This window comes from Mus pahari, chromosome 1 (genome assembly GCF_900095145.1).
Source record: "Mus pahari chromosome 1, PAHARI_EIJ_v1.1, whole genome shotgun sequence".
NCBI classification, from domain to species: domain Eukaryota; kingdom Metazoa; phylum Chordata; class Mammalia; order Rodentia; family Muridae; genus Mus; species Mus pahari.
This window is the reverse complement of record NC_034590.1, coordinates 41,069,750-41,094,316: the sequence shown is the minus strand read 5'-3', so window position 1 is coordinate 41,094,316 and position 24,567 is coordinate 41,069,750. Positions and strand designations below refer to the sequence as shown.

General features: G+C 37.4%; 1 pseudogene; it reads right to left on the bottom strand.

Moving 5' to 3' along the window:
* Positions 1-292: 292 nt before the first annotated feature.
* Positions 293-24,567, bottom strand: part of LOC110317378 — a 124,394-nt pseudogene continuing 100,119 nt past the window's right edge.

Genomic DNA, 24,567 nt, shown 5'->3' with positions numbered 1-24,567 from the left:
TTTCATGTTGTTGAAAGAAAAGTCTATATGACTTTGGACTTTATATGGGTTATATTTACATTCTTTTATTACATTTCTTGTTGTTGTTGTTGTTGGGTGCAGCAAACTTTATTGATGGTATTCAAAAGAGTAGGAAGGGCTCCCTAGACCCCTCCTGTTATGGGGGTCTGGGATGGAAACTGTGAGGGAGATACTCAGTGTTGGGGGCCAAGTTGGAACGGGGACTCCTCAGCAATTGAGGGCCTCTCTTTTGCTCTCAGTGTTCTTGCTGGGGTGGGTGGTCCAGGGTCTCTTACTCCTTAGAGGCCATGTAGACCATGAGGTCCATGACCCTGTTGCTGTAGCTGTATTCATTGTCATACCAGGAAATGAGCTTTACAAAGTTGTCATTGAGAGCAATGCCAGCCCCAGCATCGAAGGTGTAAGAGTGGGAGTTGCTGTTGAAGTTGCAGGACACAACTTGGTCCTCAGTGTAGCCCAGGATGCCTTTCAGTGGGACCTCAGATGCCTGCTTCACCACCTTCTTGATGTCATCATACTTGGAAGGTTTCTCCAGACAGCATGTCAGAACCACAACAGATACATTGGTGGTAGAAACATGGAAGGCCAGGCCAGTGAGCTTCCTGTTCGGCTCTGGGATGGCCTTGCCCATATCCTTTGCACCACCAGTGGATGTAGGGATGATGCTCTGGGCAGCCTCACAGCCATCCCGCCACAGCTTTCCAGAGGGGCCATCCACAGTCTTCTGAGTGGCAGTAATGGCATGGACCATGGTCATGAGCCCTACCATGATGACAAAGTTGTCATGGATGACCTTGGCCAGGGGGGCTAAGCAGTTGGTGGTGGAGGATGCATTGCTGACAGTCTTGAGTGAGTAGTCATATTTCTCATGATTCACACCCATCACAAACATGGGCACAACTGCAGAAGGGACAAAGATGATGACCCTTTTGGCCCCACCCTTCAAGTGGGCCCCAGGCTTCTCCATGGTTGTGAAGACATCAGTAGACTCCACGACATACTCAGCACCAGCATCACCCCATTTGATGTTAGTGGGATGTCGCTCCTGGAAGATGGTGATAGGCTTCCCGTTGATGACAAACTTCCCATTCTTGGCATTGACTGTGTCGTTGACTTTGCCATGGGTGGAGTCATACTGGAACATTAGACCATGGAGTTGAGGTCAATGAAGGGGTCATTGATGTCAACAATCTCCACTTTGCCAAGTGGAGAGCAGATGGCAGCCCAGGTGCCCAATACAGCCAAATCCGTTCACACTGACCTTCACCATTTTATCTATGGGTCGAGACTGGCACTGCACAAGAAGATGTGGCTGTCTCTGGAATAGGGAAGAGCAGTTTTTATTACATTTCTCTTCGTTTTCCATAAAGAGGTATTTGTAAATAAATTATCAATCTGATATATGGAAAATGTAATGATAAGCAATTCATTTTATAATCTTTTTTTTCTTATTACATATTTTCTTTATTTAAATTTCAAATGCTATCCCGAAAGTTCCCTATACCCTCCCCCCACCCCTGCTCCCCTACCCACCCACTCCCACTTCTTGGCATTCCCCTGTGCTGGGTCATATAAAGTTTGCAAGACCAAGGGGCCTCTCTTCCCAATGATGGCCAANTAGGCCATCTTCTGCTACATATGCAGCTAGAGACACGAGCTCAGGGGGTACTGGTTAGTTCCTATTGTTGTTCCGCCTACAGCGTTGCAGACCCCTTCAGCTCCTTGGGTACTTTCTCTAGCTCCTCCACCTTAATTACAAAACTTTTAAGAGGTAGCATGGGTGAGTTCTAGTTTGTAAGACAAAAACAAAGTCAAGAATTATGTTACAGACAGATCCCTGACCCATGTGTACCTTTAAAGATAATAAAGGACTTGAGTGAGAACAGAATTGAAGTCACAGACATAACAGAGACTCAAGAGACAGACAAATCTGATTTAAATAGTCGCTCCTTGTCTTAGTCAGGGTTTCTATTCCTGCACAAACATCATGACCAAGAAGCAAGTTGGGGAGGAAAGGGTTTATTCTGCTTACATTTCTACATTGCTGTTCATCACTAAAGGAAGCCAGGAAGCAGGCGCTGATGCAGAGGCCATGGAGGGATGTTCTTTACTGGCTTGCTTCCCCTGGCTTGCCCAGCTTGCTTTCTTATGTAACCCAAGACTACCAGCCCAGAGATGGCACCACCCACAAGGGGTCCTCCCAGCTTGATCACTAATTGAGAAAATGCCTTACAGCTGGATCTCATGGAGGCATTTCCTCACCTGAAACCCCTTTCTCTGTGATAACTCCAGCTTGTGTTAAGTTGACACAAAACCAGTCAGTACACTCCTTAACAATTCAAAATTTAGACATAAATATCTGCATCTGACTCTTTCAGCTGCTTGTTGGGTCTTTTGGAGGGCAGTCATGATAGGTTGATTTTTGTGATTACTCCTTAGCCTCATTAATAGTGTCAGGCTTTGGAGCCTCCCCTTGAACTGGATCCCACTTTGGGTCTTTCACTGGACCTCCTTATCCTCAGGCTCTTCTCCATTTTTGTCATTGCAGTTCTTTCAGTGAGGAGCAATTATGAGTCAAGAGTTTTTGACTGTGGGATGGCAACCGCTCTCTCACTTGATGTTCTGTCTTTCTGCTGGAGGTAGGCTCTTCTAATGTCCCTCCTTTGAGTCCTGAGAGTCTTTCACCTCCCACATCTCTGGTACATTCTGGATGGACAGAAGTTTCTGGCTCCTGTGGTTGAATTAGGGAAAAACTAGAAGAAGCTGAGGCGACCCTATAGGAAGACCAGCATTCTCAATTAACCTGGAACCATGAGATCTCACAGACACTGGACTAACCAGGCAGTATACACCAGATGATATGAGACCCCGACACATATATAGCAGAGGACTGCCAGGGCTGGGTTCAGTCAGAGAGAATACACCTAACCTTCAAGAGACTGGAGGCCCCAGGGAGTGGAGACACCTGGTGAGCTGGGGGTAGGGAGTGGGAATATCCTCATGGAGATGAGGGAGGAAAAGGTATGGGATCTGGAACAGTCAGAGGAGGACTGGGAAGGAGATAAAATCTGGAGTATAAAAACAAAACAAACAAAACAAAACAATAAAAAAGATTAAATAAAATTATTTTTTAAAAAATCAAAGTTTAGGTACTCAATAGAAGATCCTAAACATTATCCTTTCAATGAATTACTATGTATATTTTCTCTTAGATTTTAATTAAATAACAAAAAATTATTAGTTCTTAGAGAAGTTCACTCAAGAAGTTTGGTTATAATACTCCTTGAACTGACCCTTCTTCCAGCTGTTCCCAGATCCACCATCATTTACTTATACATACAACTCTATGTTCTTTGAAAAATAACTGACAAGTCTCTATTTGTGCTGGCCATGTATTCTTGGAATTGTGCCTTCCACTGTAGCTGTTCAGTTATCAGGAGGAAAGCTTTTAGAGAAAACTGAGCTCTCAAGCCACAAGAATTCCTCAGCAGCAGTGAGACTTCATATCCAGCTCTTCTCTTCATGCAGGGATTTGGTCAGCTTGCCCAGGTCTTCTGCATGCTGTTACAACCATTGTAAGTTCATATGCAAAGCTGCCCAGCTGTGTCAAGAAGGCATTTTTTTTTTCATTATGATAATTTGCCGCTCCTGGCATCTTACACATTTCCACAAAGTTCAAAGAGCCTTGGGAGGAGGACTGCAATGTAGAGTTCCACTTAAGGCTAAGCATTTCAAAATTTCCTATTATCTCATCTATCACCTCATTCTCCTGATGGGAAAACCAAGACTCTAACAGGTTAGCAAGGATGGAAGAAATGAACAATAACCACTGAGCCAGACAGCCCTGTGATTTCAATTGAATTTTCGCCCTTTATAGGAAGTGTAAGTTCTGACACACACACCCACAAAAAAATTAAGCTCTCTCACCCTCCACAGACTCTACATGATGCATCTTTAATTGGCTTGTTTGGCATTTCTTAAAGTAAATCCCTTTGAAGCACTTGTTTCACTGGCTACTTCAATGTGTTAAATGAAAATAAACAAATTTCAGGGTCCAATAAGTCTTGAAAATGCTGGTTTGAAGTAGAGGCCAATCCCTTTACTTCCAAACCCTCAGAGTCTCTAGAAGGCTGATTGCATCAATATCCCCATGGGACTACGAAGCAACTGGGAAACAGTTTCTTAGAAAAGTTAGCATAGCTCTGCTTTCTGCCCTTCAGTGTTGTGTTTTCTGCAAGGTCTCTATAAACCAACTCACCCAACCTTTATTCCTTTAGCCTGTATATCTGATGACTCCCAAAGGCCATGTGACCTTAGTTTCAGTCACCCACATGGTAATCTCAGTCCATGAAGAGAACTTTAAGCATGGAGCCCAATGGCAGTGTCTTGACCTTTTCATGTGTGTGGTTGAAAGAGAGAGGAGAGTGCCAGTCCCTTGATCTTTCTCTTTTGTCATCTCTCTGACCCCTGAGCTGCTGTTCTCCACTCTGGGCTCTCAGTATGAAGTGTCATATAATGCAAACCAGAAGAACTCTGCATCTCAACTCGGGAATTTGTTATAAGAGGAAGGGTTGACTAGTACAGCACCTTGTCAGAATTATTATTTACAAACCCCAGTACAGAGCAAGATCCAGGACATTCTGCTCTGAGAAGGTTCCCTAGTGCCATTTCCTGTCAGCCTTACCAAGGAAGCCAATGATCTGGCATGTGTAAATTGATTACTTTCATCTACTAATGAACCTATAAAAGTGGGCATGATGATACAGGCATGTGATCTCAGCTACTTAGAAAACTATAACAGGAGGATCACAAGTTCAAACACTCTGTAACCTATAGAATTAGCTCAATACCAGCCTCAAAAAGTTCTTGGGCTCCTGTTTCAAAACGAACTCTAAGAAAACAGCTGATGCTATTTCTCATGGTAGAGCGCTTGACATACATGGAATGAGAACCCACACTCAAATATCAATACAAACAAAGGGAAAACTTATATAAAGAAAATTGTGGTTCAAAAGCACTGAAGTATGTTGAATAAAATAATTTATTCAAGTAACACTTGACATACAACTAGCTGTTGCATGTCAGATTGAAATATATCACTGTATGTTTAGATATGCATATATCTAAACATACTAAATTTAAAAATTGTGTGGTAAGTACTAATTCACCTAACTCCTTTCATTCAGAAAAAATGTTTTGCTATTCATTCATGCCTTGGAAGTGTTAGTAGTTCATTCTCCTTTTGCTGCATGCTTTTTTTGTTGTATTACTAATTGACAGCTTGTTTATCCATTCGTCTGATAGTTTACCGTTGTCTAAGCATCCATGTACAAATTTATGAATGCATGTCTGCTGTCATGCCTCAAAGGTTTTATCCAAGTGAGTCCTATGGCGATCATATGGTCAGTGTGTGTATTGGTTTATTTTTCAGTGCCAATGCATTTTAAAAAGCTCTATCCCACATTATGTGCCCCAAAGCAAAGAATGGGCATTATAATTTTCTTACAATCTGTCCATGACTTTGACCAGTTATATTTATATTACATATATTATAAAGGTTTTGAAGATGTACATTTTAGAGGATTTAATTTCTGAAGATTGATTCTGTGATACATTTTATGTGCCTTTTGCCTGATAAAATTTGGTAAGCTATCTGTGAAAATGTTCCATAATGAGGTTACATTTTCGTCTGTTTGAGTTTTAAGCATTTTATATATATATATATATATATATATATATATATATATATATATTCTGGATGCAGGCCCCTTCTGAAAAGCATTATGTGCACTCAGTTTCTTCCCTGTTTGTAGCTCATCTTTTCAAATTCATTTAGAATATTTAGAGAAACAGAAGCTTTATACTCTAAAAAGTCCAATCGATCCATTTGGTTTTCATGAATTATGTTTTTGTTGTTATAGGTGATCTTTGCCTACCTCAAAACTGTACATATAATCTACTTTCTTTTAGCAATTTCATTGTGATTGTGTATTTAAGTATATGACCTATTTCAATTTGCAGGGAATCATGGAGTTGGCCTGGTCAAGCTACCTTGAGAGCTTTGCATCACAAGTTTTTCTGGATAGAGCCTGTGACTCATGGGGGCACTCTGAATCTTTCAGTTCCTAAAAACTTTCTCTGCCACTTGCTTAGGCACTGAAGCATTCAAGCTATTTTCTGTTTCTCTGTATATTCCTTCAGAAGTCAAAGAAGCACTTAGAAATTTGACAATTGGTCCTAGACATTAATCTTGTGTACTTGTGTAGCTTGCAAATGTTGTATCCTGTCATCTTCAATTGTAGACACTGGGAATCCCAATATATTCCATTTCTGATAAATGTAAAACATTAAATATATGATTGCTTCCAGTAAATTTGGCACAGCCTCAGCATAACTGTGGGTCCTCAAACCTGTGCCTCGTTTTCATTTCTCATTGGCCATATCAGGTAACCTTAGTAAGTAATTGCTTGTGCTTACATGAACTAATTTATATAGAGATAGGATTGTATCATTTGTTTATGGATATCCAAGGTTCTAAAATCATGTATTAAGAGCATTATTTCTTCTAAACCTTGTTGCCATGGTAGCCTTCTCAAACTTATTGTGCACATGCTTGCATAATTATTTCTTAACTCTTTTCTCTTAAACTGGTTTCTCTGTATATCTACATAACAGGACATTACAAATTTTGACACCAAGTAGTACGCATTCTGCAATTTTTCTCTGCTTCATATTGCTTGGCTTTGAAGTTTTCGAGATTTTTAAGTGAACTCAGGTATCATCTTGTCAAGCCAAGCAGTAAATTCATGATGTTGCCTAAGATTGCCCCTAAACTTACAGTTCTGTGAAAAAGAAATACCGGGTCCTTTGGAGCCTCGGTGACCTTACACAGTGTTTTCATTATCCACTTGTCAGCTGATAGCCAGCTGGGTTGATCAAATTTCCTAGCTGTTATGAATTTTAAAAAGCAATGAATAGTTGCCATGTTTCAAATTTTAAAATAAGGTCTTTGATCCACTTTGAATTCTCTGTGTGCGTGCACGTGCACACTCGTGCTTGCACATGCACACAGGATGGAAGGCATGAGACTAATTTCATTCTTCTGAATATGGACATACAGTTTTGCCCACACCATTTTTGAAAGGACTTTTTTCTAGTGTGCCTTCAGGGCACATATTAATACATAGGTGGCACATATTAATACATAGGTGGCACTCCTGTGAGGTTTTCCTCCAGGTCCTTCAATATGCTCCTTTAGTGTACATGTCTGTTTCTCACAGGTATCATGTTGATCACCATAATTATAACGTATCAGTGTTTTTCTACTTCATATTGGTTTGGCTCTCTGTGATCATTTTTAAGCAGGAAGCCTTGAAATGGTGTGCAACCTTAAAAAGTTTAGTTGGACCCATTTCTGTCTTTCCTTATGCTGTTGCTTGAGGGTGAAGATTAACAGTTGTAAAAGACTTTCTTAATGTAGAAGATCTTGTTTTACAGAACAGAGAGGGTGAATTCACATCCTCTGCATCTGACTTTTTATACCCACCCTTGTGTCTGTTAATGATTTGTGCATTTTTTTCTGTCATAATTGTTATTTTTGTAGAGTAATATGTTCACAGTTCAAATTTAAAAGCCTATTCTAAAGTTTTCCTGTAAAATAGTAACTAAATCCCAAGATTTTATTGACCCATATATAAAAATGACAAGCAGCCATTTAAGCTAAGATGCACCAACCGTTTTAGTGTGGATAGTCTTTCTAAGCATCTTCACTAAGTAGATTCTTAATAGACAAAAACTAAAAAAAAATCACTTTTGTTACATACATAGGAAGTATGATTACACACACACACACACACACACACACACACATATATATGATTACACATACATGTACATGTATACTTGCATATATCTATACATATACCTATACCTAAACCTATACATATGTATGAGGTCTTTCCATCCTCTGCCTTTTATTTGGTTACGTTACTGTTTACCTGTTTGCATCCCTTATCTTGATGTAAGGGAAAGTTTAAATATGTTGGTGGAGTTGGCAGAAGCAGGATTCTCTCTTTCTTATTTTAGTAATATTATATCAGTGAAGTCTACCATCTTTCAAATGACAGTCTATATATTGCAAACATATAATGTAGTTTATTAATTCTTTATCTTATGTGCAAACTTACATAACTTATGAATCATTAATTATCATTGGTATATTTTTAAAAATGATTGGTTATCTTATTTATTTACAGTTCTAATGTTATCCACCGTCACAGTTTCCCCTCCACAAACCCCCTTATGGGATGAAATTTTTGGAAACCAATGCTGAACTAGTGTGAACAAAATTCCTTTATTCATTTCAGAATACTCATTACCAGAAAGAGAAACAGTTTCTTCTAACCACGTGTTGGTTTTTAAACATGTGAGGGTGGCTGGAGTATCAGTTTGACTAAATTAATGTAAGGAAGCACTTGGATGGGAGCTCTGGATCCTGATCTTTCTTGCTCATAGTTTGTGAGACGCTCATGGCCTACTGATGGCCTGGACTATACATTACACACTTACATATTAATCCACGGAAGTCATCAAAACCAAGCTCTTGAAACCTTTTCATCATTCCTACCTCATGTCTACTGATACTCTGCATTTCTATGGAGCTTGCATGTAGTGACTGCCTCATTGAGAGTCCTGTTAATGTTAGGTGCTCTAGAATTCTCTGGCATGTATTGTCTTTTAATCTTCACACCATTTTCAGCATTTTACAGGAATACTTCCTGAACTTTTCTTTTTTTTTGGGTGTGAATTTTTCTATAGTCTAAGTAATTTAATCTTCCTGAGCTCTGAGCTTCAGGAAGCATCACTGTAGAATCTGACAACTTTTTAATATTTTTTGAAGATGTCAGATACATAGGGTAAGAAACTTTGAATTTGCTTTCAGTTTCTACTCCAATAAGTCAGGAATGTTTCAGAGCTCTCTAGCTACCCCTCTCCCCCAGAAAAGTCCATGGAACACAGATGCTTGGATTAAATCCTTCACTTAACATTTCAAAAATGCTCAATATCTATTACTTTATAAATTAGATGTGCTAGCTACAGTAATGCTAGGAGACTCCAGTATAAGTGATACCAATGATCAGTTCTATCAAGACATAGAAAGGCTGCTATGGATAGAGAGGAAATGAGCTATTTATTGTATTCAATGGTCAATGTAGTACACTTTGGAAAGGAACGCTTTGTTTAAGCTTTTGACTAAGTAGGTGACTATATATTGTTGTCTTGTACATTTAATAACAGGTAAGGCAGGGAGCAACGCCTCAGAGGGTAAAGTACTGTACAAGCAAATGGACATGAGTTTGGATCTCTGGACTAACCCACAAAAATGATGGTTAATAGCATATGCCTTTCCTGGAAGTTTTCAGTGGTGGAGTGAGCAGTATGCTGGGGCTTCTGTTGATCTCCAAGTGAGAGACCTTATCTCAGAAAGTATGGTATAGAACAAAAAATGAAGACAACAGCATTAATCACTAGCATCTATCCATACACCCACATACACCAAGGAAGATAGAAGAGGGAAGGAAGAAGGGTGGGAAAGAGGGAGAAAGAGGAACAGAGATAATAGAAAGAACCAAGTTGAAAGCTTTTGATTGTAAAAGAGGAAAAAACAGAAGTAACAAAAGACATTACTTATGACTATCAACATATTGTTAAAATTGTTCACTAAAATTGTTTTGTGTAAGAAAAAGAAAAATTTGAAAGGAATAAAATATCAGGATAAAGGAAGAAAAGCAATGTCCCTCTGTCTCTATGGGGCCTGTGGGTAGGAGAGAGTGGATGGGGAATGTGAGCTAGAACTAATGTTAGTGATGTGAGCTCTGTCCTGAACTGTGGGAGGGCTCTTGGGTAGCTCCAGGAGTGCAGTGCGATGACCATAATTGAAGCACAGGAAGTTTGTTTTGGCAGTGTGGAGGCTCATTTCAAGGGCCGTGTTGGAGGAAATGAGACAAGTTGGAAGGCTGACCCAGTCATCCAGGTGGGAAAAGATACAAGCTTGTACTTGTATCATTTATGATATGAATAAAATGAATATATGATATACGTTTATTTCCCCCATATGTCCAAGTTTCTATTGGAGTGTGATAAAACACCACAACCAAAAACATCTTGGGAAAGATTTGGTTTATTTCACTTTACACTTCCAGATAGCAGTCCATTACAGAGAACTGAAACAGACAAGCAGCTGGAGGCTGGTACTGAAGCAAGCATCGTGAAGAAATCCTCACTGGTTTGTTCCTCATGGTTTGCTCAGTCTGTTTCTTTTACAGCTAAGGGTCACATATACAGGGTGACACCGATCCCCTGAGCTGGGCAAGCATACAGAGATTATTAATCAAGGAGTATGAGTCAGGCAATCTGGATGGAGACGTTTCAGTTAAGGTTCTTCTTCCCAGATAACAGTAACTCTAGCTTTGTGTCAAGCTGACAAAAATGTAACTAGGAACTACACTTGTATGCAAGGCCAAAGAAATAAAGTGATGCTAATGTAACAGTAAGGGCAGAGGATCTCCAAGACTTGGTTACTGATTGTAAGTGTGGGTTGAGAAAGCAAGGAATGCTGAAAAATATCTGGACATAGATGGCAGTAATGACACTTTCTAAGACAAAGGAAATAACAGCTCACCCTGCTGCCTTCTTATAGTAACCTGAAAGGTTCAGAAGTCCTTTTTGTCACCTCCACATACTAAAGAATTCTCAGGATTTGAGATCAATACTAAGCTAGTCTTGGATAATCTCTTCTCTCATAGTAAGTGACTTAGGAGTAGGAGCTAATTCAAGTTATCAGAATTTAGCATTGCTTGGCTACCAGATACTGTGCAGAAATTGATACATAAATGTGACTTATTTTCTTTATTTCTATCTCCTATAATATATTTAAAGAATATCTGGAGTCTGAAATAAATAAATAAATAAATAAATAAATAGATAGATAGATAGATAGATAGATAGATAGATAGATAGATAGATAAATGTTAATTTACATGCAGGACATAGACTATTAGCTAGGAATGGTGGCTTATACCTTTAATCCTAGAACTCAGGGGCAGAGACAAGCAGAGCTCTGTGAACTTGAGGTCTCCATAGAAACTTCCAGGATAGCCAGTGTTATACAGAGAGAACTTATCTTTAAAAAAGCAAAAACAAACAAAAAAGGCATAGATGTTGGAGCTGGAGAGGGGGCTCAATGTAAGCAGTTAAGATATCATGTTCACTGCTCTTACAGAGTACCCAAATTCAGTTCCTAGTACCTATGTCAGGTAGCTCAGAACCTCCTGTAACATCAGCCCTACAGAATCCAATGACTTCTTCTGAACTCTGTGAACAATAGTACCCCACATATGTACATATCACACATGTATACATAATTAATAAATATTTTAAAAGCCATTAATGTACTTACTACAGGTATTGTATGGGCTGAAATTTGCCGGTTGCAGTTTGCCTTTGTTTCTGGGAGTGAGAGGCAGGCAGATTTCTGAGTTCCAGGCCAGCCTGCCTGGTCTACAGAGTGAGTTCCAGGACAGCCAGGGCTATACAGAGAAACCCTGTCTTGAAGAGAGAGAGAGGGGGTTGGGGAGGAGATTACTATATATCTCATTGCTTCCACTGCTACTGGATACCAGAGAAAAACTTTGAAATGCTGTATGAATGAACTAGCTCTATAGGAGTGACTATCCCTAACAATTAATATTCATTTTGGCTGTACTAGTCTCAGAGAAGTTTGGGAATAATGAAAGAACTGAGCATAGGAGGAAGCTAAAGAATCAAGAATCACACATACATAGGGAAAAAAAGTGGGTAGGTGGATTTTTTTTCCATCTCTTTCCTTATCATGTTTCTCATTATAATAAAAACACAAGACATACAGACAAAACGCAAATAATACATCTCCTGAAAAGGAGCCATTCTAATCCAAGAAGTCCTCTGAATGTCAACCAAGATCAAATGAGGGCCACTGCTTTCCTGATCCTTCTTGGAAGGGAAATGCATCAACTGTTCCTACCTAGTCTTGAGGGAAGCATCAAGCTTTCATTTTAAAAAGAATATGGAAGCTGTAGTACATTATTTCTCAACCCAAACTGACTCTTGTTGAAAGTACTTGTTTGGATTGTGTTTATTTATTAAAATTATGAGCACCCTTAGTTCTTTGCCCTGTATAGCTCAGAGACTGGAAAAGCTTCTATCCCCGGACACATCTGTGGCTCCCAGAATCATCAGGACAAAAAAAAAAAAAATTGCAAAATTCAAGGTATTGAAGTCCAAACTACAAAGAGATATAAAAGAATATGCAGGCATTAGAAAACTCAGTGCCAGGTGTTGAAAGCAAGAGGGGGACAAAAATCTATTACAACAAAATAATAAAGTCTTTTCTTAAAGTTTAAGGGGAAAAATCGTCTTGTTTGTGAAAAGATGGCGAGACATGTTCATTGATCTTTTTAAGAGACAACAAAAAAATTGGCCGTCAACTGAATAAAAGAAAATGAAGTTCCATTAATACAATCTGTCGAAAGACAACTCAGATAAATTGATCAATGCAGAAGAAATCATTTCTAACCTTTCCCCCTATTTGGAGAGGATGTTTTCTTTTTTTTTTTTTTCCAAGAGAATAAACAACATGCATCATCAACTTCAAGTGATTTTTAGATGGCCTTTCCTGCAATAATGGAAAAGGAGCATTTCTGGAACTAAGCATGTGATGCTTTTTATTTATTTATTTTTGGTAGTATCAGACTGAGAATATCAATACATCTGAATAGATTTTGACACAATTTTTTGGTAACTGTGTGTTGTAGTTTCTTCCTTAATTTGTTCTTTAGATAGCTTTTAAAAAGTAGAAAAGTATAAACCACAGTGTGGCTCCATTACTGTGTCTAGGATCAACCATTAAAGAGATTGCTTGAGAAGATAATCACATTACTTATAAGCCTAGGCATAAAACCTTTTAAAAGGTTTATTTTTATTGTTTTAAATTATGTGTATGTGTGTCTTTCTGTGTATAAGTGGGTGGGGCACATATCAGTGCAGATGCCCAAAGTAGCCAGAGGTTTTCCATCCTCAGGATGTGGAGTTATGAACCATCTGACCTTTGCCATGGGAACCAAACTCATGTCCTCTGGCAGAACAGTATGTGCTCTTCACTAGTGAGCCATCTCTCCAGCTTCCTGTGCTAAAACTTTTCAATGAGCTCTTTTTATCAGTTTGAAGAACAAAAGAAAGTGAAATAATGTTATAGTCATCTCTGCCCTAACTAAAATCAAATGAAAAAGATATCATCATATGTCCCTCAATTTAAATAAGCTACAGAGGCAAGCACATGTTCTGTAGTAGGGCATTTGTCATTTGTGAAATTGTAAGTTTGATTCTGATCATGGAAAATAAAAAGCAGGCAAGGGTGTAGGAAAAAGAAGGAAGAGAGAAAAGCCAAAAAATAAATCATAAAATCACCCTTTTGTTTTGATGTGTCTTCAGTGGGGTTTTGCGTGTGAGTTGGACGTGTCTATGTGCTAAGACTGTGCTCAACCTTCCTGAATCCCTCATCTTCTTGTTTATGATTTTTCTTAAGGTTACAGTAGAAAAATGGAGTCACAGACAAATTATTAGAATAGCATATACACGTGTGTATGTGTGTGTGTGTGTGTATGTGTATGTGTGTGTGTGTGTGTATGTGTGTGTATTAAGGTTCTAATACACCTTATGATGCCTGTTTTGTTTTATCACACAGAAATGATTATGTGTAATTTATTGCGAATTACAAATTTCAGATAGCTCAATTATTATATGTATACCTGTGGCTTGTTATTTACACGAGTGACTCCTACAAGAAAGTATTTACCCTAAAGCATGAATCTGTTGAAATTATATTCACAAAATGACAAAATGATATCTCAGTATATAAATAAGATACTTACTGATAAGTTTCCAAGCAATCAGGTGTTTAAACATTTCCTAAATCCTTTTACTAAAAGAAATTCATACAATATATTCTGATCAAGTTTTCCCCACCCAAACTCTTTTGAGATCCTCTTCATCTCCCTATTCACTCAACTTCATGCCCTTTCCTCCTCTGTCTCTTGAGGGAACAAATAGGCGAACAATAAAACAACAGAATAAAAAGGAAAACAACAAAAACACAAACAAACAAAAAACCCACAGAAATTCAAAAAACATAATATATAACCAAAAAAAAAAAAAACAGTAATCAAGCCAAAATCAAGTCCAAAAATGTCCAAAAGAAGTCTGATACAGAAAGATTAAAAATGGGCTTGTTCCTGTTGGCCATTCTTCTCAGTGGTTAACATTTCTTGTGGGATATAGGACCCTTTAAGCATAGAGTTAACTTCCCTGTTTTATAAGTGTATCTGTAGTTATTTATATTGGACTCATTCAGACTTCTAGTAAATGCACAAAATACTCTTCCCATGATAGCCTTCATTCCACCTGACACCTTGTCCTGGATTGGATTCCTACTGCTGTGATAAAAACTATGACAAGAAACTTGGAAAGGAAAAATTTATTTCATACTACAGGTCACAGTCCATCACAGAGGGGAGCCAAGGCATGAGTCCAGTATCCTGGAGATAGGAACTGAGCCATGGAGGGATGTTGCTTGTTGGCTTGTTCGTTCCTTATATCTACCAGGACCTCTGCCAAGGGAAGCCCCAATGCTGACCGCCCACCCCACATCATCAATACAGAAAATGCCCTAGAGTCCTTTTTCTCAGTTGAAATTTCTCCTTCCCAGATGACACTAACTTTTTTCAAGTTGAATGAATGAATGAACGAATGAAGAATGAATGAATGACCAGCACACATTTCAACATTTTTGAACAACAACAAAATATCAAGGAACCCACACAAGAGCAGGACAAAGACCATTTGAGAGTCTCAGTAGATGGTAATCAATTCAGATACGATCCTTTAGCTCTAATGAAATTCCTCTGCAGGGAAACACCCCAGTATCTAGACAGGTGCACGCATGTATCACTGGCTGAGTGGTAAATTCAGCATACTCAATCTTTTAAACAAGAACTTCTCTGGAAACCAAAGTGAGATTTTAAGGAAGAAAGAATAATTGGGGTTGGATTTATCTAAAGAATAACATAAATTCTTTATTTTGTTAGCAACCCCCAATGTGCATTTTAGCATTTGTTAAATGTTTCCAGAATATTCTCTTCCTCCCTTTTCTCCTCTTCTTCCTCTTCCTTCTCCTTGTATTTCTCTGCCTGTTTGTTTTATTGTAGTTATGTGAGGGGAAATGGAACCAGGAAAATGTAAAGATCCATAGAAAAGTAAGGAGGCAGAAATTACAGGGATTCCACAGAATTCCCATAATCATATTATATCCTAGGAAACTGAAGAGAAAACCTCTTCAATGAAGCATTTCCTTCAGCCTAGCTGATCCAAACACAGTTCGAGCAATGTTTCAGTTCCTGAGGTTCACAATGCTATATAGTAGGAGAACTTTAGCATCTGAATCCCAGAAGTCCCAAGCAGCCTGAAGATCCCTACAGATTTCTGTTTTCTTTGTCCTTATGAATCTGTCGTCCATCTAGGAAAGGATGGGGACTTTTTTGTTCAATCCTGGAAGGCGAGAATTTGAAATCATTTTCATTGCTTTCCTTTCCATGAGACTATCACTCGAAGCAACTGAAGCTCTTAGAAAATGAATGAGAGAGAGAGAGAGAGAGAGAGAGAGAGAGAGAGAGAGAGAGAGAGAGAGAGCAAGCTACTCTGGGGAAAACTGCCAGACATAAAGAATTTCATGATTGTTCAGTGCAAATCATGGGATCAATTTGCTTGTGTCTGGCGTACTTCACAGACCACAACTCACGCTCTGCCTGTCATAACCTGCCTCTCTTCCCGTGTGCACCTTCAAGGCCGCACTACGGTAATATCCAAAAGATATTCCCATAAGGACAGAACATGTGCCCACTCTTCATCATTGTTTGTAGATTTGGTCCTAAAAAATCTAATAATAAATTCCAACCATAAATGGATGCATAAAGATCTCTGTGATTTATTGCATTTCCTTTTATTTATTGTGTTTGGAGGGCTGGGCTGCGAAATTTACATATCAGTCACAACTCAGGTAAATTTGTAGCACTTATGAGAAAAACTGTGAGTGTATAAGCACGATGATTCAAGTTCAATGAGTGTGTGTTTTATATGGCTGTGGAAGATTTAAGAAGAAAATAATCTAAGTCCAAAAGGAGCAGCGACAAATGAGGAATTTTCACATATTGAATATTTATCTCATAGGCATTCACCTCAGGTACTTTGACAGGTACTGAGAACTGACTGCAAGACTTGATATTCATGAATCTCATTTTGTAGACCAGAGTCTGCCCTGCCACTGGGCATGGCCACTTGGGGAGGGGGAAAATGGGAAGTTTGACTGCATTTATTCCACACTGCTACAGGAACTGGTGTTGGGCTATTCAGGAGTGCCAAGACACTGCTCAGGGGTGGGAAAGGACAGTCTTAGGTGTGGGGTAGCCAGAATTGCTTTGGGGGTCTCCTGGCCTGCAACGAGGCCTGGTTGTCAGACTCTTGGAAATCCAGGCTCCTCTGGGATTCATGGAAAAGCAGAGAATGGAGTTGGGGCCTGCTGGCTGAAGGGAGTGTCTAGCAGGGGCCTGGGGAAAATGGGGGAGCATCAGTTTATTCCAGCAGGGTGGAAGCAGGCTCTGTAGCTTCATGCCCAGCTCGCCACCACCACCCCCACAACAGATCTTGATAAAAAGAGACAGTCTATGGTTCTAAAGAGTTTATTGTCATGGCAGAAAATGGATGTGTAAAACCATACCTCACTTCTCAGGGTGGGCCTCAGATTAAATCGTTTTTGCAAGGAGGAATATCTGAGGTGGGAAGTTTGTTGACTAAGCCCTCTGGGCCTTCAGGTACCTCATTAGCATAGAGAATTCTGTCTTGAGCCTATGTAACCATAGGCCTTGTTTCTTTTATGTGAGAAGCACAGCATGTTACAAGTCAGGAGTCTGGCAGGGAGCTGGGAGTTTCCTAAGCCTCAGGTGTGTGCCAAACTTACCAAACTTCCTGGCATGGTTTCAAGTCTCACACAGTTCCACACCTTTTATCATTTATGCCATAGACATCATCATCCCATTCCATACATATCATCTGTGCTTTAAACATAAGCCAATCTATTTTCATGGGAGTTAATAATCTGCTCAAACAGTGAGAGAATAAAAGAGTACCAGTTTGGACCACGAACTAAGGATTATGAGGGCGTTTCCTTACTTGGACATCATATTCATACATACTTGTAAAAAGAGGGAGATATATTTGCACGTGAATGTATATATGTGTATGTGGCACTATTTGAAATGGATTAGGAAATATGAGCTTGTTGGAGGAAATGTGTCGCTAGGAGTGATCTCTGAGATTTCGAAAGGCCTATGTCCTCTTCCTGTTGCCTGCAGACCTAGATGTAAAACTCTGTAAAATTCCCGTAGACTTCTCTAGTACCATGTCTGCCTACATGCCACCATGCTCCCTACCATAATGATAATAGACTAAACCTCTAAAACTGTAAGCAAGCAATAATCAAGTGCTTTTTTTTTTTAGAAAAGTTCCCATGGTCATGGTGTCTCTTCACAGCAACAGAACAGTGACTAAGACTCCAGGAAATATAAAATGACTAAAAATTAGGTGTACCATGAATGCATAAAATAGCTGGATATAATTATGTATGTTATCATTGTGAAAGTTAACATCTTAGAGCAAGATAGTTCAGCTGGAAAACACACTTGCTATCAAGAATGGCAATCTGAAGTTTAATTTGCAGAATGTACAAGTGTAAAGAGAAAACCAGCTATCCACAAAAGTGACAGACTTACAAAAACACAGCACCTGGTCTGAGAAACCTTTTGAATAGTTGGTCAAAGTAGTCCAAGTGATTCCCCAAACATTATTACCAATGTAGCCATTAGATACCTCTCAGTAGTTGAGGGTGTGCTCATGTTGCTGAAGACACAACACACATAAGACACTGGACTTAGATAATTTGACCTGAATCTAACCCAAAAGCCTTTTCTGGTGGCCTAACTTCTGTGGTACAAGAAAACACTATGTAATCCTTCTCTCTCTCTCTCTCTCTCTCTCTCTCTCTCTCTATATATATATATATATATATATATATATATATATATATATATATGTTCTGATATTCCTTTTATATAGGAACATATATGTATGTGAGTTTACTCGGAGTTATCCTATGCAAGGCAGAATGCTCATACTGGAAATTATAAATTGTCAAATATAACAACAAGGACCAGTGGAGGAATGCCTCCCCTTGAACTGGTCACAGGTATCCCAGGAACCATCAAAACAATATAGGCTTTTGCCATTGTTCTTGGTTGCTTGGAACTCATGGTAAGACCCTGCTGCTGAAGATACCTAAAACTTTGGTTTACACTGAAATATTTTAGCTTGAAGTGGTATGGATAGTTCCATGCTATCTAGATATCATAGCACCAAAAAGTATTATCCAGGCTGCTAGAGGGGTAAAAATCAACACTGTTTTAAACCCTGTGAACTGCAATGGTGCAATAGTCATTCAAATGGTATGAGGTTAGCCAACTGATTTCTGAATGTTGTTTTATATATATATATATATATATATATATATATATATATATATATATATATATATTCATTCCAAGGATCTGAGCAGAGACTATATTGAAACTAGCTGGAGACACTGGTAATCTCTGAATTAACTCTAGTGTGAAAATTTTCCTCCTCTGAAAAATAGCGTGTGTTTATAGCCAAATAACTATATCTTCCTGTATTGTCATTTACATGGATTTACAGAGCCTTCCTACTGTCCATGTCATTTCCAACTCTGAATTAAATTGTTTGTTGTCACATCATCTCACAGCACAGCATTCCAGCCAGTTACATAAGGTCAATCCTTTAGTGTTTAACATATATGCTTTCTTGCTCATGAAAATATAGGTAGACTCAGATTTACCCAAATCTTTATGTTTTAGTCTCCTTTTGTTTATTAAGTTCTTGTGTAAATTTCTCTCTTCTATTTTACTATGAACAGTCAGAAAGTACAAAGATTTTGATTACAAGTCATCCTAGTTAAATACAAACACCTAATTTCTACCTTCCATAGAATAGAATATTTCTCTACTCTTTATCATTTTATACTAAAGATCACTTTCATCCCAGTTTATAACTTGTTTGTCTCCACTTAAAAATCATTTAAGGATCCTGCTTGACATCCTTATTTCTAGCTTGCAAATAAATTCTTTCCAGTTGTCCCAATTATGATTATTTAATTTAATCTGATTTTACAAATTGAGCAAGATTTTTATTGGCTACCCAGATGTTTTGCTACAGAATTCACTAAATATTGTTAATAATTATTATCTGTAGGTCATAGCCCTTGTTTTCCATTTGACTACAATAGTTGTTTCGCACTGACTTGAACAGTTAAATCATGTCATCTGTCTCTGCTCATTTGAGATACTTTCTCAATTTTGCTAACAATGACTACAAGCCTCTGATCCACAAATGGTAGCTCTTCATTCAGTGTTGAAAGTGGATATTAAATTGAATTATAGGTTTTTCCCTTAGTTCTTCTATCATTATTGCTTCAAGTGTTTATGGACTCATATTCTGTACATACATGCTTATAGTTTGAGATATTTCAGATGAATTGACTCTTTTAAAATTTTTCATTTTCATCCCTAGTAATATTTTATTTTATTGTTTTTTTTATATTAGAATAATCACTTCAATTCTTATGTGGATTTAGTTTGCAGAATGTCTCAATTTGTCTGTGTCTTAGCATACAAATTCAGTTTTGTGTGACAATAATGTTTCTTTTGATTGGAGTGTTTAATTCATTTATATCTGCTGGTATTAAAAGTATATATATATATATATATATATATATATATATATATATATTCTTTCTTTTTGTTTTCTCTTCAAATAAAGGACATTTTCTAATGAAACATTTAAATATTTTATAGTTTTTAATGATATATTCCTATTATTTCTTTAGACCTAAGAATTGTAGCAGTCATCTGAACTTCAAATTACTTCAAATTAATACTGACGTAGCTCTATCATGATATCAAAAGCTTTGTCCTGTTTAACTCAATCCCCTCATGAAGGTTTTATACAATTGGTGTTATGCAAAGTATTCCTTTAGGGGCTGGAGGAATGGATCAGTTACGTATCTAAAATTATTCCTTTATATATTACAATTCCCTAATGACATTTGAAAGTAATTACCATCACATCTTCTCTTAGTTACTTTCCTGTTACTGTGATCGTACACCATGACCAAGGCAACCTAAGATAGAGGTTATTTAAGACTTACATTTTCAGAAAGTTGGTGTTTATGGTCATCCTGGGGAAAGCAGATCAGCAAGCTGGCAGGCATGGTGGGAGAGCAGTAGCCGAGAGCAGACATCATGTGGCATAATCACAAGGCAGAAAGAGCTAACTGAGAATGGCGTGAACCTTTGAAACCACAAAGCATGAGCCAGTCACACGTCTTTTCCAACAAGGCTGCCCTCTAATCCTCCCCAAACAGTTCCACCAACTAGAGACAAAAATTTCAAATATATGAGCTTTGGGGGCCATTTTCATTCTAACTACCACACATCATTTTAAAAACAGATGAAGAAATCACACATCTATAGATTTAGACATAAGTAATTTCGCCCATACCCTTGCTGATTGCCTTCAGGTTTTCTCATCTATTTGAGTCACAGCCTAGTACAGTTTTCTCATTTCAATACAACTTTCGGTTTACTTCCTCCCTCTATTCTCTTATTGTGAAGTATATTACATTTCTATATATTACAGTCTCAACAATACAGTTGTTTATATGGCTTTACAAATTGATTTTTAAATTAGTTAATAGAAGAAAGAGGAAGAAATGAGCAATTATCTTCTCTTGTAATTGCCTACATAATTACGCAGTTGAGAGCTCTGTGTATTTAAGTTACTGACTGGCATAAGTTGCTTTTTACTCTGAAGAACTTTCTTTAGTATTCTAGTAAGACAATTAGGACAGACACAATTATCTTGGGTTCTTTTTAGCAAGGGACAGTCATGATTGCTTTTCACTTGGTCAAGGTAATTTTCTTGGATGTGTGACACTGGGTTGACAGTTATTTTCCTTGACAGCACTTGAGCCCACCCCTATTGCCTCCTGACCTTCATTGTTTCTAATGGAAGTCAGCTGATCATCTACATAGACAACTTTAGATATTTGCTCTTATTGATTTCAAAATTTCCTTTTACTTTAGCTTTTAGATTTTACTTATAATGATTGGTTATATGTATGTGTACAAGTATATGGATACACATAACATGGCACATCATGGGGATCAGAAGACAAGCTGAAAGATTCACTTCTCTCTAACTACACTGTGAGTCAAACTCAGAAAATCTTCCTTGGAAGCAAGTGTTCTTAACCTTTGATTCATCAAGGAATATTTGGGGATTTTATTATCTTAACCAAGATGTGTATGGGTATTGGTGGATTTCTTTGTATTGCTGGTACCTGGATAAATAGATGGCCCTTCTTGGATATTTAGATGTCTTTTTATAACTCTTTTATAATTTTCATTTTTAGTGTGATATTTATACCTTCCTGTTTTTGTTATGTTTCTTCTAACTCCTTTATGTGTATGTTAGTATGTTTACTGATTACACCACATTTTCTGAAAGTTTGTGAACGATTATCTAATTTTTCATATTTTATGAACCTATTTTATGAATTTTTAAGTTTGTTTTCTTCTTTTAAACTTCTATTACATATTACCATACCCTGACTAAAATCTTATAATTTTAAGTTTGGATATTGTCTATGTAATATCAGAATTTCCATTTTGCTATCTTGAATAATTTTTATATTTTATTTATATAAACAATTTTATAAAACTGCCAATAGACTTCATTTAATTATTGAGACATGGTTACCTGTAATCTTTTGATCATGTTTATAGAACCTATTTTCTTTGTATATTAATTTCACATTTGCTTCTTATTCAATTCCTTAGTCTTCTTTATTGTACAATTCAAAGTTTTCTGTTTATTTATAAATCTTATTATTTTTAATAAGCTGAAAATCCTAAGTAAGTGTATTCTAGCAAGTTTTATCTTAGAGGTTCGATTTGCAAGGTTATTAATTTGTGTCTATATATTTATGAAATATAGGATGATGTTTAAAATTATATTTTTATGGTTTTATATATATTTTACTGAAGTAATTCTCTGTTTTCAGCTAAAGCATAATATCTTGGCTCAATTTTTAACCTTTATTATTATTGTGTCACCTAGAGAGTATGATGGTGTTTCTGTATCTACATATGGTGTTTAAATGTATTTAATCAGATATACTTTGATATCTTGTTGTTGGGTATGTATATATGTACTTTAAAGGATGAACTTATACAATATGAGATATTTATGCCCTGTCTTGCACAGATAGATCTGAGTCAGGCTTTACCATGTAAAGGATAGTATGACATGGTTTTATGCCCCTGGAACAGAGCCAGCAAAATGTGGGCCTCCATGAGTGTTCATGGTTGCTGTGGGCACAAGGCTTGTTTGTATAATGGTATACATATTTTTACATTCCTCCTTCAAGGAATGTCCTCCCTGCCAAAACTAATGATTCCATGATGATCTGAGACAGCATGAGTCCAGGAAGCTTGGGTTTGTCTGTGACTCAGCACAATGGTAGAACATTGTGAACTTCAGGACAGCCCTTAACAGCTTTAGGAAAGAACTCTAAAAACATGAGTTTGAAGATATATAATTTTTCTTGTATGTGTGTGTGTGTGTGTGTGTGTGTGTGTGTGTGTGTGTGAGATGTTTGTATGTGTGATTTCTGTTCTTTTTTTCCTGTTTAGTTTATTATAATTTTGGAATATGAACTAATATGAAAGTTCTCTTTTATAAACAGCAATGCCTCACATACTTTTTTTGCATCTCATAGTCTTTTATAAGGTCATAAGCAATTTCTAATATTTTTTTATTCTCCTGGTCTCCAGAAAAGATCATTTCAAAGAATCTCTTCATTTATTTGCTAGCTATATAATTTTTCAACTATGCAAAATATAAGGATGCAACATGAATTGTATAAGGAGCTTCACAGATCTATAGAAACAGAAACAACTGCACTAACAGCCAGCTTGTCAGAAAGATACACAGACAAATACAAATATAGGCAAAGGGATTTGATTCCTGAATTCAAAGTCAGCCTCAGGCAAAGGGATTTTAGGTCCACAATGGTAATTCCACAGTTGAGTCCCACCATGCAACTATATAAATGTGCTTGTACTTGCTATCTCTTCCTAAAAATCAAGGGCCTGGGGTCATGAGATGCAGATTCAAGGGATAGTCAAAAGGGAAACTGGGGTAATGACAGAATTTATATGTAAAATAAAAGACTGGGATTTTTGATCTGCAAGAGTTGTTCTATCCAGGGAGATTTTAGAATAGCAAGAAAGCTGTCTAAATCAGAGACAACATAGAATATAGGCTGTCAACTTGGATGCATGATTTGACTTGGAGTTATTTTGTTCACTGCTCTCAAAGAAGTATTCTCTCAGAACTCCTCTCCAAGCTGGCCCTTGGCAAATAGATGGATAGATAGATAGATAGATAGATAGATAGATAGATAGATAGATAGTATGTATTTTAGATGTATATGTCACAGCTTGTAGTAAGGAGTAACTAGTTTCTTGGATTTACTTTGATTCCTTGAAGAAGGAATTATTCTTGAACAAGTACATGCTTTTCCAGATTCCCAATGATAACTGCAATTACTTTTGTATCTGGAATCATAAAACCTTCATTTGGATCAGTAGAAATTTGATCCAAAATTGAATGTATGTGGGTTTTGTTTGTTGTTGCTGCTGCTGTTATTTTGGTATTGTTTTGGGTTTGGTTATTTGTTGCCAATGAGAACCTTTGGTAATGATTCTCTATGTAATTTGGGTAATCTGGAATCCCTCGTCTTCTTGCATGTATTGGTTTAGAGTAAAAAACTTGACATATATTTGTTTTTCTAAAAAAAATGATTGGAGAGGGAACTGAAATAAACAGAGAACAGAGAGAAGGCATTGACTTTCACTTTTTGTGACATCTAGATTTTCTTGAATGAATATTCTGATTTACCTGTATAATTTTCTTGTATATAATTTTATGAATAACAAATAATTGAACCAAATGTAGTAGGGTATGTAAGCAATCGCAGAATTCAAAAGATGAAGAGAAAAGGATCAAGAATCCAAGATCATACTGTCAATAAGACAAAAAGGTCACCAACAGATTGGGAAAGGATCTTTACCAATCCTAAATCAGATAGGGGACTAAAATCCATTATATGTAAAGAACTCAATAAGACGGGCTCCAGAAAACCAAATAAACCCATTAAAAAATGGGACACAGAACTAAACAAAGAATTCTCAACTGAGGAATATC